The 12,262-nt window shown below is 40.9% G+C and overlaps 1 pseudogene; it reads right to left on the bottom strand.

Moving 5' to 3' along the window:
- Positions 1–5,271: 5,271 nt before the first annotated feature.
- On the bottom strand, positions 5,272–5,389 carry LOC126337253 (5S ribosomal RNA; annotated as a pseudogene).
- Positions 5,390–12,262: the final 6,873 nt, after the last annotated feature.

Raw genomic sequence — 12,262 nt, 5'->3', positions numbered from 1 at the left:
GAACGTAAGAATTGATCGCTACTGAGATGACAGTTCAAACGGGTAACTAAATCTGAAAATTTATGTTTGGTGCCGCAAGTAACAAATTTCACCCAGGGGCCTTTGTGTTACATAACCTGAAACAAGTATAAAGTACCAAGAAAATGAGTCTGCAATTATTTATTTTCCGCACACTGTATAGGATTCAAGGGAATTTTTACCGTTATTCCTTAATTGCCATATTTGTGTGACAATTTTTTTTGTTCTATTGGCCATGAGAGCTTTTGGCGGTAGCACAGTTTTTTCATAGGTATCTTTAATTTTAATCAGAGCCATTAACTCTAAAACCCTAAGTGTTATGGAAAGCCGTTGTTATTTCACTATCGCTAAGCTATTTCTCTGCGTTTCTGAATTTAACTGAGTCTATAATAACACGGTTCGTGTATTATATAATTAAACTATTGGAACCCCGTGGGAAAATCTTTAAGTTCAGAATGCTATGTTCTAGAAATATGCTTCGTCGCTGAGAGTTATGCAGAGTGAGACAACAGCCTGCCTTCGCTGACATCTCCACTCGTACACCGCAGGAGACGCAAAAAACGCTGTCTGTGACAGTTATTTTGCTTCTTTACTCCTCAATACATCTTATCTTGATTAATGTACTTTCATGGTCTGAGTCTGAGATGTGTCTACCAGCCTATTAAAAAGTGACATACTCTGCTTCCGAAATACTTTCGCACACTTGTAGTTCCTAACCTAGCAGGTTACGTCTTTTGGAACTCTGTCGGTCTCACTCTTTAGCCGGATTTTGTGTGATAATCCACACTTGGCATACAGTCGCTAATGTGGATCATTAGTATTTTATAGATAGTGTCTTGCACATGCGCACTGACTTTACAGAACTTTCGTAATACACTGAATCTGAGACTTATTTTTCTCGAATTATCTTTAAACATTCGCTGAATTTCATATAAGGTATCATTGACAGTATAATGTAAGACTCCCAGGCGATGCCAGTGTACCGGAATCATGGCAAGAATGCTCAAAATCTTCATTCAGTACTTAATGGGGAACAATGTTTTATACGTATACTATGCTCACATCTTAGAGCCAGATGCTTCCATACTAAAATATTTGTTCGGTAAATAGAAATGTAATTTTTAGCATTTGAAGGAGCTATTTAATAACGAGCTATCATAACCGCTTTTTACTACTCTCTAAGCACTTACTTTATTTCCTGATAAACTTATGCTCTTCCTTAACATATTCCTTTTCTTAGTTTTGAAAGTCCAGCTACTGTAGACATTGTTGCTGGTGACGAAGCAAATGCATCGAGAATGACATTCTTGTTGGATGTTTTTAATTAACTGACACTCTGTCTTAGCGTTGTTGTGAGTCGGCGGGGTAAATTACTAATGAGACAGAGAAGTTTCTTAAATATTAATAAGTGGCTCGGCTCGCTGCGAAAGAGGCTTACGCAAGCCAACTACGAGGGTCCTGTTTTCCGGAAGAGCGAACGACAATTTCACCAGAAAACAACTCGAAAAGTTAGGAAATGAAAAAATCAGAAATTTAAAAAAAAGATTAGGGAGCCGAATTTATAATATGTTGTGTACAATGCCGGTTACTACTCATTCCGCAGAGGAAAACCTCACCATGTTCAAGGAAATCGATATGAAATAAAATCTGTAACAGGCGTTGAGGAGATTTATAGCAAATACGTTATTTAAGGGGGTTTGTAGCAAATAAGTTATTCCCAGCATTTCACTTCATAGTGACTGATATGTAGAATATATATTCAAGACGGTAGTAGTTGTTGGATTGTATCTAATGTAAAAGATACCTCATTAGAATTGCCGAGGTTTCTTGTGGAGATCACTGCGTGCGTTTTATCTTGTAGAAACCCAATAATGATAAAATAGGTTTAAGACTGATTTTAAATAGATGTTAGACCTGGCCACTATGTATTCCTCAATTGATAAATATTGTGTAAAAAGCTTTTACAAAAGTGTACGATGTGCAGAAGAATATTCATATTCATCATAAAGTGAATTCAACAAAAATTTCGCCTCATAAATAAAAACACTCTGTTACTTGTAACAAAAAAGAAAAGAACAGCACAGAAGAGAATGTATAACACTAGAGGTCAGTGCGTAATTCTGTACGGAGCAGAAGTCTAGAAGGTTAAAAATATGAAAAAGAGAGAGGAAGTAAGTTGCTTACCACTAAAGATGAAGATCAAGCTGTACTAGGATGGATAGGATAAAAGAGGACGTTATCCGACGAGGGATGATAATTGATAGGGATATCTGTTACGTCATAACCATCTAATGTGGTTTGGCCATATGAACAGCATGAATGGTGTAATTCTTCATGCTTTCCCGGCGATCTGTTGACATCTTGGATATTCGGGAATCCAGCCGGATGTTCGCGTCGTTCTCGCACGATATTTCAACAGCGTGCCTCGCTGTCTTCTTCAGGTGCTACCTGAGACTGGTCCTTGAGAAGGTAACCTAAGGACAATGAACATCATAGCTTACATTAGAAAAGTATAAAACCTATGAGCCAAGAATAAATTTTAAGACAAATTAGAGAAAACTTGCATTACGGAAGTATGATAACGACGACTGGTACTTACAATTTTACATTAGTAAGGACTAATGTACCATCGCCGTTTATATAATTGTCGGCATAGATCCATGTGTAAAAAATAAAATATAGCCTTAGAATTAGGGTTGTCACAACCGTTTGAGTGTAATCGGCGAACGTAGTTACTCTGAGAACAGGACAGGTGGCGCTCGTGCCGTTTACAATCAGTCGGTTGTGAGCTCTGCAAGATCCATGAGTTATTTTAAATTAACGTGACAACCCTAATTCTAAGGCTATATTTTATTTATTACACATGGATCTATGCCGACAATTATATAAACGGCGATGGTACATTAGTCCTTACTAATGTAAAATTGTAAGTACCAGTCGTCGTTATCATACTTCTGTGATGCAAGTGTTCTCTAATTTGTTTTAAAATTTATTCTTGGCTCATAAGTTTTATACTTTTCTAATGTAAGCTATGATGTTCATTGTCCTTAGGTTACCTTCTGAAGAAGATAAATTTATGTTTGTCGAAACCTAGGTAAAGAATTCCTTTAGCAGTTGCAACTGGTCGGCTGTTTATAATTTTATTTTCCCTCTCTCTTTTTTCTTTTTTTCTTTTTAAAGACAGTCATGGAAGGGCGTATTTGGTTCCGCTTTCACAATTTTTTTTCTTTGGATTACAATCTCCTGGATGCTTGCAACGGCGCTAAATCTTTCATGGCCGTTTTGTCAGGGCAGCAGTCGATCTGTTCCGGCCACGTAGAGATGGCAGATATCAGGTGATTATAACTGAAATGCAGCTACTGGGTTAGTTCTAGAGTGGTAGGCATCCTAATGCGTCAATGCGGAATCGATTTACGCTGGAAAAAAAGAAGTTCAAATTTTGGCCACAAGTTGCGAATCTGGAGATGTACAGAGATTGTATCGTGGTATGACATTCACTTTGTTATTTGACAAGCCATAAAGTGAGTGAACAGTATGGCTATGGAGAAGGGAGACAGTACGCTGGTAGTGAAACTGTTTTATGTGAACAGCAGCAACTACACTGCTGCATTGAGAGAGGCATGGCCTGCAAGATCACCTGATCTGAATTCGCGCGACCTCTGACTCCAAGGATACCTAAAAGAACGTCTTTATAGGAACACGTTCGGTTTCTACCTGATTTGAAGGCCAGCATACAGGAACACATTGCTCAAATTCCACATAACTCCTGTGAGTAACTGTTGATCGCGTCATTTTACGGATGCACCATCTCGTCGACATCTCAGGTGCTAGTACTGAAGAAATTGTGTGTCAGTTTATAATAATATCGAAATTCTGCCTTTTTCACCTTTTTTTATCTTTTCTGCCCACGTACCGTTCCTAATGTATTACATATGGAAAAACTTCTTTGCATCCACAGCGCCGGATTTGTACCTGGTGGCCAAAATGGGAGCTAAATTTTTTTACGGAGTAAATCGGTTCTGCATTAAGCATTAGAATATCTACCAACTTTCGCTGTCGTGTGATAATTATAGCCCACACTGGACCACCGTGAGCAGTCGCACTTTCATTATAGCTACGCGCTACCTGTGCCCTACAGATGATGTCACCATTTCGTCATTATGGAATGTTAGTGAGGTGCGCAGTCACTTCCTATGTAAGGGAAGGGAGAAGTAAATATCAGCTACACACATTGTTTGAACAAGTGAAGTGCCAAGACCAGCCTTCGTGTATCTACTTTAGATTTCGGTTTCAGCGTTTTCACCATCTGAGGCGTCTTAATACAGGAAGATACAAAAGTGACGGGGAAACAATCCCGTTGAAGATCAGGTTATTAAAGAAGGGGGTGAAGCCCGGGCTGGCCAAGAAAGAGGGAGGAATTCATTGCGCCATATAGAGCAACCAATGCGACGTTCACATTCATCGATTTATAGTAATCAACGAAAAATTGAAACCGGATGGCTGGAATGCAACGTGTTACCCACCAGTCCAATGTTTTAAAAGAAAAAGGAAATTTTCAGTAATTCTAGAAGCTGTGTCGTAATTGATGAACGGAAGTAACACGGGAGAAAGTATAGGATAGTAGAAGCTAAAACATTCTGAGGAACATGGGCTGACAAACGAGCTGTTTGCAAGATAATCGGTAGTGTCTGGTTATGTACTTGAAAAGAAAATTTTTCGATTTTGCCTCCAGCTAATTGTGCTGACTTCATTCACTGTTGAACATTTTGTACATACACGTTGGGGTATCGGCACATTTTACTGCTAGTATAAGCCTCTCGTGACATGTAGTCCACATTACGCAGGGGTTTCATGATGATTTTAATCAGATAGTGTAAATTGCATAATGTATTTCTTTATTTATAACGTAGTTCCGGCTAGTGCCATCATCAGCCTGTAATTAGGATGAAAAGAACGTAAGGATGAGTGGTTTTTGTTACGCATTACCATGCGACAAAATACGAAAAATTAAATAGTTATAAATTTAATATATCAACTCACACATATATCCTCCGGAACAGGCCATGAAGGCTCAAAGGCACCGACCGACCGCCGTGTCACCCTCTGCCAACAGGCGTCACTGGATGCGAATATGAAGGGGGATGTAGTCAGCACACCGCTCTCTCAGCCGTATGTCAATTTCCGAGACTGGAGCCGCTACTTCTCAATCGAGAGCTCCTAAGTTTGCCTCACAAGGGCTGAGTGCACCCCGCTTGCCAACAGCGCTCGGCAGACCGGAAGGTTACCCATCCAGCTGCTAGCACAGCCCGACAGCGCTTAACTTCGGTGAACTGACGGGAACCGGTGTTACCACTGCGGCAAGGCCGTTGGCCCCAGAAATTTAGACTTTGTAAAACAGCATACACTGTCAGTTTCATTAAACAGATCCCTAAGCTGGGCGTCAAACACTAACCTGACTCAGTTGATGATAACTTAAAAAAAAGTTTCCGACACCACTATGTAATGTGGACTAAATGCCATGACAGGCGGACCTGCCAATATAAGAGGAGGTGGGGAGTACTGTGTTGACCATAAAAAGTAGTAACAGCAGAAAGGGTCTTTCAGGAGCGCTGAGTGACGTCGAACGTGGACTTGCCACTGGATATCACTTGTCTAACACACCATCAGAGACGCTTGGACCTTTCTAAAGCTGCCAAAGTGGAGTGCTAGTGATGTGATTGTGAAGCGGAAACACAAAGGAACAACCGCAGCTAAATCATAGCAAGCCACGCCTCATGTAAAGACGGATAGAGCCCATGAAGCACTACGGAGCGTGGTTTAAAAAAATAGCATGAAATCGGTGGAAAGAATCACTCGTAAGTTCTTAAGTGCTACCAGCACTGCTGTAAGCACAATGTCTGACTGTTCGTAATGAGTTAAAAAGAATGGGATACAGTTGTCTAACAGTCCTTCATAAGCCACTTATTCCTGTAGCAAGTGCTAAGAGACGGTTGCGGTGGTGTAAAGAGCGACGTCAATTTATAGTGGATGACTGGAAATGAGCAATGTGGGGTCATGAATCTCACTTCCATATCCCATGGCTATCGGATGGAAAGTTTTGGAATTGCAGATGTCTGTGGAACGTTACCCGCCATCGTTATGTGCAGTGCCTACAGTGGAGTACGGAGAAGATGGTATGAGGGAGGGTGGAGAGGGGGAAGGGTGTTTCTCATGTTTACGGAGTAGTTTCCTTCTTTTTCTAAAAAAAAACCGCTAAATGTGGAAGCGTATCTTTTTTGCATTTGGCCATCACTATCCAGCCATTCATCACGTAACACAGTTTACAGCATAGTGTACAGCGTAAAGTAGAGGAACAGTTCAGAGACGATGATTGTATCCGCATGACAGCGCACCCTGTCAGAAAGCAGCAAGTGTGGGTCATTGGTTTATGGACAAAAGCATTCCTGAAATGTACTGGTCTGCTCAGAGTTCCGACGTGAACCTTACGGAGCTTCAATGGGATGTTGGATTGTCAACTACGCTCCAGACTTATGCTGTCGGCTCTTGGGTAAGATTGGGTTACCATTTCTCCACAGACATTCAGGGGCCTCATCGAAATTATACCCAGTAAATCTGAAGCCATTACAAGGTGAAGGGTGGAGACACCCCACATTATAATTCTGATCAGATAGTGCGGACGGGGTTTTTCACAAAATATCCACTATCATCGCAGACTCATGCAGGAAATTTATTTCCTTTATTCTACATTTAAGACTAAATTGACATCCTGCAAACCAGGGTGAAGTGCATGGCAGAGGGTACGTCTCATTGTACCAGTTATTAGGACTTTTCCCCGTTCCATTCACGTTTGGGACGCGGGAAGAATGACTGTTTAAATACCCCTCTGTGCAGTGTAATTAATGTGATCTAGTCCTCACGATCCCTATGGGAACGGTACGTTACGGGTTGTAATACACTGCTAGAATAAGAATTTAAAGCCGGTTCTTGAAGCTTTGTCAAGAGACTTTCTCGGGATAGCTTACATCTGTCAATAGTATCCCAGTTCTGTGTTACACCATCTCTGTGACACCTTGCCGCGGGTCAAACAAACATGTGCTCGTTCGTGCTGTCCTTCTCTGTGTACTTTAGATATCCCCTGTTAATCGTTTTTGGTATGGCTCTCACAGACTTGAGCAGTATTCTAGGATGGGTTATACGAGTAACTTGTAAACAATCTCCTTTGTAGACTGATTCAATTTCCTTAGTATTACAGCAATAAACAGAAATCTGCACCAGCTTTACCCTCGACTAAGCCTATGTGATTATCCCAACTAACTGTTGCACCCAGGTATTTGTAAGATTTAAATGATTCCAGCTGTCGCTCTCCGACGTTACAGTAATAGGAAAGAACATTTTTTAGCTTTGTGAAGAGTACAAGTTTACATTTCTGAACATTTACAGTAAGTTGCATATCATTGCACCACTTTGAAATCGTATCGACATCTGACTAAATATTTGTACAGCTTCTTTCAGTCTGTACTTCATTATGGATAACAGAATCATTTCCTATTGATATTGTCAGTAAGGTCATTAATATACAACATGAACAATTAGGGACCCAACGCTCTTTCTAGGAGAACTCCTGAATTTAATTCTACATTAGTCAATGGTTCTCCATCCAAGATAACTTGTTGTGTCCTTCATACCGAAAAATCCTCAGTTCAGTCAGAAATCTTGCTGATATCCCAAATGATCGTACGTTTGGTAATGAGAATAGGAGTGCTATTGAGTCAAATGCTTTTCGGAAATCGATGAATACCGCATCCACATGACTACCTTCATCCATGGCTTTCGGTAGGTTGTGCGAGAAAAGAGCTCGTTGGGTATCATATAACGGATGTTTTCGAAATCCGTGCTGATTGCCACGGGGACCCATGCCTGTTAACGTTCTTGTGGATGGGCGTGACCTATGTCTTCTTCAGACTATTGAGAACTTTTTGTTTGTTTGAGAGATCTATGATAGGTTTATATCATAACGACCAGGAGCCGGGAGAGCGGTGCGCTGGCCACACGCCTCTCCTATGCGTATCCTCACTGAGGATGACATGGCGGTCGGATGGTCCCGTTGGGCCACTTGTGGCCTGAAGACGGAGTGCTACGATAGGCTTATAGGTAACAGAGGAGCTGACTCATCTGTTTTATGGATACAGTATCTGATAGGGATACCATCGGACACTTGTAACGATTTCAAATGTTTCTCAACGCCACTGATACTAACATCTATTTCACTTATCTTTTCAGTAGTACGAGGAGTAAAGTGTGGCAATTATATCCTCTGCTAAGGTACGTTTTAAAACAGTTTATTAATGATGCACTAAAGTAACACTGTATTCCATCACATTTTGAAGGTGAATCCCAGACATCAACATTTCTTCTTCAGATATTTCGGCCCTCAACCATACATCCTTCTTAAAGGTGGTCGTTGACCGTATTAAAGCCATTTGATTCAGTGATACGTTGTTAAACAGCACCTTGGGTAAAATTTGAGCCTAGTTATATGGAAATTTAATCGACAAGTTTACACTTAAAATACTTTTGCACTAAATATCACTATATTCTTATTGAAATCAATGGAGTCTCATAACAACACATTAGCAATTATCTCACAAATAGCTCGTTAGCATATTCGTATTTAGTGGAACGTTTTCCCTTCTAGTTTATTAATTTTTATTTTTTATTTTATGGTCTTCTTCGGACTGTTCTAGTCAGTTATACAAAGGTATATACAAGTTATTATTCAATACACAGTCCAGTTCAATAATAATTCAGTAAAACAATCCAGTATTACAATGTTTATAAGAGGATTTTTATAATTTATTCTTTTTGCCGAATATGTCTTCAATCTTACAGATAGTTTCTTTCTTTCTTCGTCTTAGATCACTTTTTCTGTAGTGCTTTTGTTGATCTTCGTTTGTAATCGAGTTACTGTGTCTTGCAGTATTCCGTCTTCTTTCTCTCTCTTTCTCTCTCTCTCTTTTAAGGTCATCTACTATAATTTTGGCTTTTCTTATACGTCCCTTAATTTATTTGATCCCGTTAATGTTGCTGTTACTATTCCACGGTTTCTCTATTTTGTTTTCTGGTCTTCTCATCAGATGTCCAAAGAAAGAGATCCTTTTCTTCCTGATCGTGCTCATACTTGCCTCTACTTTGCTTCTAGTATCGTATACTTTCGCTTTTGTCAGTTTTCGCTATTAATTGTAATGCATCCTGTCTAACGCTTTTTCAAAGCAAGGGAAAACGAATAATCATGATAGTTAAATTCTCCATCGAAGGCCATTGTTTAGGTTGAATTATTAGTTAGTATAATCGGCTATTACATTTTACAGTTGTATTTGTCCATGTTAAGTAGAAAGTGCGGCTCGTCTGTTCACTGGACAATTCACATCATTTGTCATTTACATCAGTGAATAAACACGTTTAAATAACTCTGGTAGGTGAACAGCAAATAAATTATGACTTTTATGAAATAGTCATAAAAAACACACAGATTTCTTCTGGGCATATTTCCCTTAAAAGCCTCAAAATACCTTTGAATCCAGGTACGAATTGTTTGTTTGCGATGCATTTAGGAGTAGTATCCCTAATTTAAAATATTTGAGATACTTTGTCTCCGAAAAATGTATGGGATATCCTGCAGAAATGAGCGATGGATTCGTGTGCAGATATTCAGCATACGGAGTTAAAATTAGACACGCCTATATGTAGTAAATTAAGCATTTATGATTCGGCAATCAGCTAAAGCCAGCCTGTTTAGAACAACAATACAGATAGCATGCTACTGCTGGGTAATGCAAGCGCTGTTGATATTAAATCTCAGGCGGACTGTCTATCCGATAATTCCACAATTGTAGCTCGGAGCGTTTATTTTGCGTTTCATAAAAGAATAAACAGTAATGTTGCACTGTTATCAGCACGATACGAATTATTAAACATTTTGAGCTTCCAGGGAGCTTTCACTGAGTGAGATTGAATGAAGCCCCAGAATTTTCTAACTCTTCCATTCATCACTTTGACGAGCTTTCGCTGTGGCAACAACTACTTCGCACAGGAGGCAGCGAAGAAAATTGGATGCCATGACGCTGCATACTAACAAGGCGGTCTCACTGGTAACCTAAGTTATTAGGCATTTAAGTAATGGTCTTTTGCGAAATTTCCATTTGTCTCGTCCCTTGCTGCAAGAAAAATCACCAGAATCTATAAAACTTCACTGAAGTCACCTGCTTCAAAAAACTGCAAGAACTGCACAACAACGTCATCTGAACACTATCAATCTTGGCGGCTTGAGTCGAAATGGACCGTAGAGCTCTTCGGCCTATGATTTAGCGCTGTTTATTTTTCACCAAGAGACACAATCTACAGTATGTGATCAAAAGTATCCGGACACCCCCCAAAAATACGCTTTTCATATTAGGTGTGTTGTGCTGCCACCTGCTGACAGTACTCCGTATCAGCGACCTCGGTAGTCATCAGACATCGCGAGAGAACAGAATGGGGAGCTCAGCGGAACTCACGGACTGCGAACGTGGTTAAGTGATTGGATGTCACTTGTGTCATACGTCTGTACGTAAGATTTCCATACTCCTAAACATTCCTAGGTCCACTGTTTCCGATGTGATAGTGAAGTGGAAACGTGAAGGGACACGTACGGCACAAAAGCGTACAGGCCGACCTCGTCTGCTGACTGACAGAGACTGCCGACTGTTGGAGAAGGTAGTAATGTGTAATAGCCAGACATCTATTCAGACCTTCTCACAGGAATTACAAGCTGCATAAGGAACCACCGCAAGTACTGTGACATGCAGGAGGCGAGAAAACTTGGATTTCTCGGTCGAGCGGCTGCTCATAAGCCACTAAACGCCAAACAACGCCTCGCTTGATGTAAAGAGCGTAAACATTGGACGATTGAACAGTGGAAAAACGTTGTGTGGAGTGATGAATCGCGGTACACAATGTGGCGATCCGATGGCAGGGCGTGCGTATGGCGAATGCCCGGTGAATGTCATCTGCCAGTCTGCCAGCGTGTGTATTGCCAACAGTAAAATTCGGAGGCGGTGGTGTTATGGTATGGTCGTGTTTTCCATGGAGCGGGTTTGGAGCCCTTGTTGTTTTGCGTGGCACTGTCACAGCACAGGCCTAAATTGATGTTTTAAGCACCTTCTTGCTTCTCACTGTTGAAGAGCAATTCGGGGAAGGCGATTGTATCTTTCAGTAAGATCGAGCACCTGTTCATAATGCACGGCCTCTGGCTGAGTGGTTACACGACAATAACATCCCTGTAATGGACCGGCCTGCACAGAGTCCTGACCTGAATCCTATAGAACACCTTTGGGATGTTTTGGAACGCCGACTTCGTGCCGAGCCTCACCGACCGACATCGACACCTCACCTCAGTGCACCACATTATCGATGGACGGCGTCACGAACATGTAAGTCATTTTCAGCCAGGTGTCCGTATACTTTTGATCACATAGTGTATGTAATTTAACGCTTCCCCTGTTCTTGTTAAACTTCTTTTCAATCTTGTCAAATTCATAGGTTGCCTATATGTTCTTGTATACATTACATGATTCGAATCAGTCTGGAAAAATCGTTTCTTGCTTACACCTGGAGCCGGTTTATTCTTTTTGACTGATCTCTGTTGCTGGAAGACGATTGCTTCTATGTTCCGTGAGACTGGGGCCTTCCTCATAATGACCACATTGTGTAACTGATCACATGTGATATTACTGTGACAAGTGGAGATTTCAAATCTTCCACAAACTCCCTGTATTTTTTTCATAGGTGACCGATTTTGTAAGCTCAAATTTTTATTTGAATAGCTACTTCTTCTAAAGGCAGCTTTTAAATAAATTAGTACCTACTTCAAATGCTGTCTAGCAGTTTAAATAGAAGTTAGGCTTTATTAATATAATTTTTGTCCTCTGTTCGGAACAGTGATGGGAGTTATTGTGCAACTACCTGCATTAAAGGGCTCCTTAAGATCGTGGTGCTTGTAGGGTTCGTCTGTTCTCAGTAGCTTCTGTAAAGTCATATTTAGGCGAGCTAATCGGCCGCCCAGTATTGGCACGAGGTAAGATGAATGGCTGAACGCTAGTGGGCGCAGGTGTCAGGGTGCACCATGGCAGTTCCGGCTTCCGGCTAGGTGACGGGTATGAGCGAATCCAGGTGCAGAGACAAGGAGCGCGCTGCCGGGAACGGGGAA

The sequence above is a fragment of the Schistocerca gregaria genome, chromosome 2 (assembly GCF_023897955.1).
Source record: "Schistocerca gregaria isolate iqSchGreg1 chromosome 2, iqSchGreg1.2, whole genome shotgun sequence".
In the NCBI taxonomy this organism is placed as follows: domain Eukaryota; kingdom Metazoa; phylum Arthropoda; class Insecta; order Orthoptera; family Acrididae; genus Schistocerca; species Schistocerca gregaria.
Note: the sequence above shows the minus strand (reverse complement) of the source record. Positions and strands in the feature narration are given on the sequence as shown.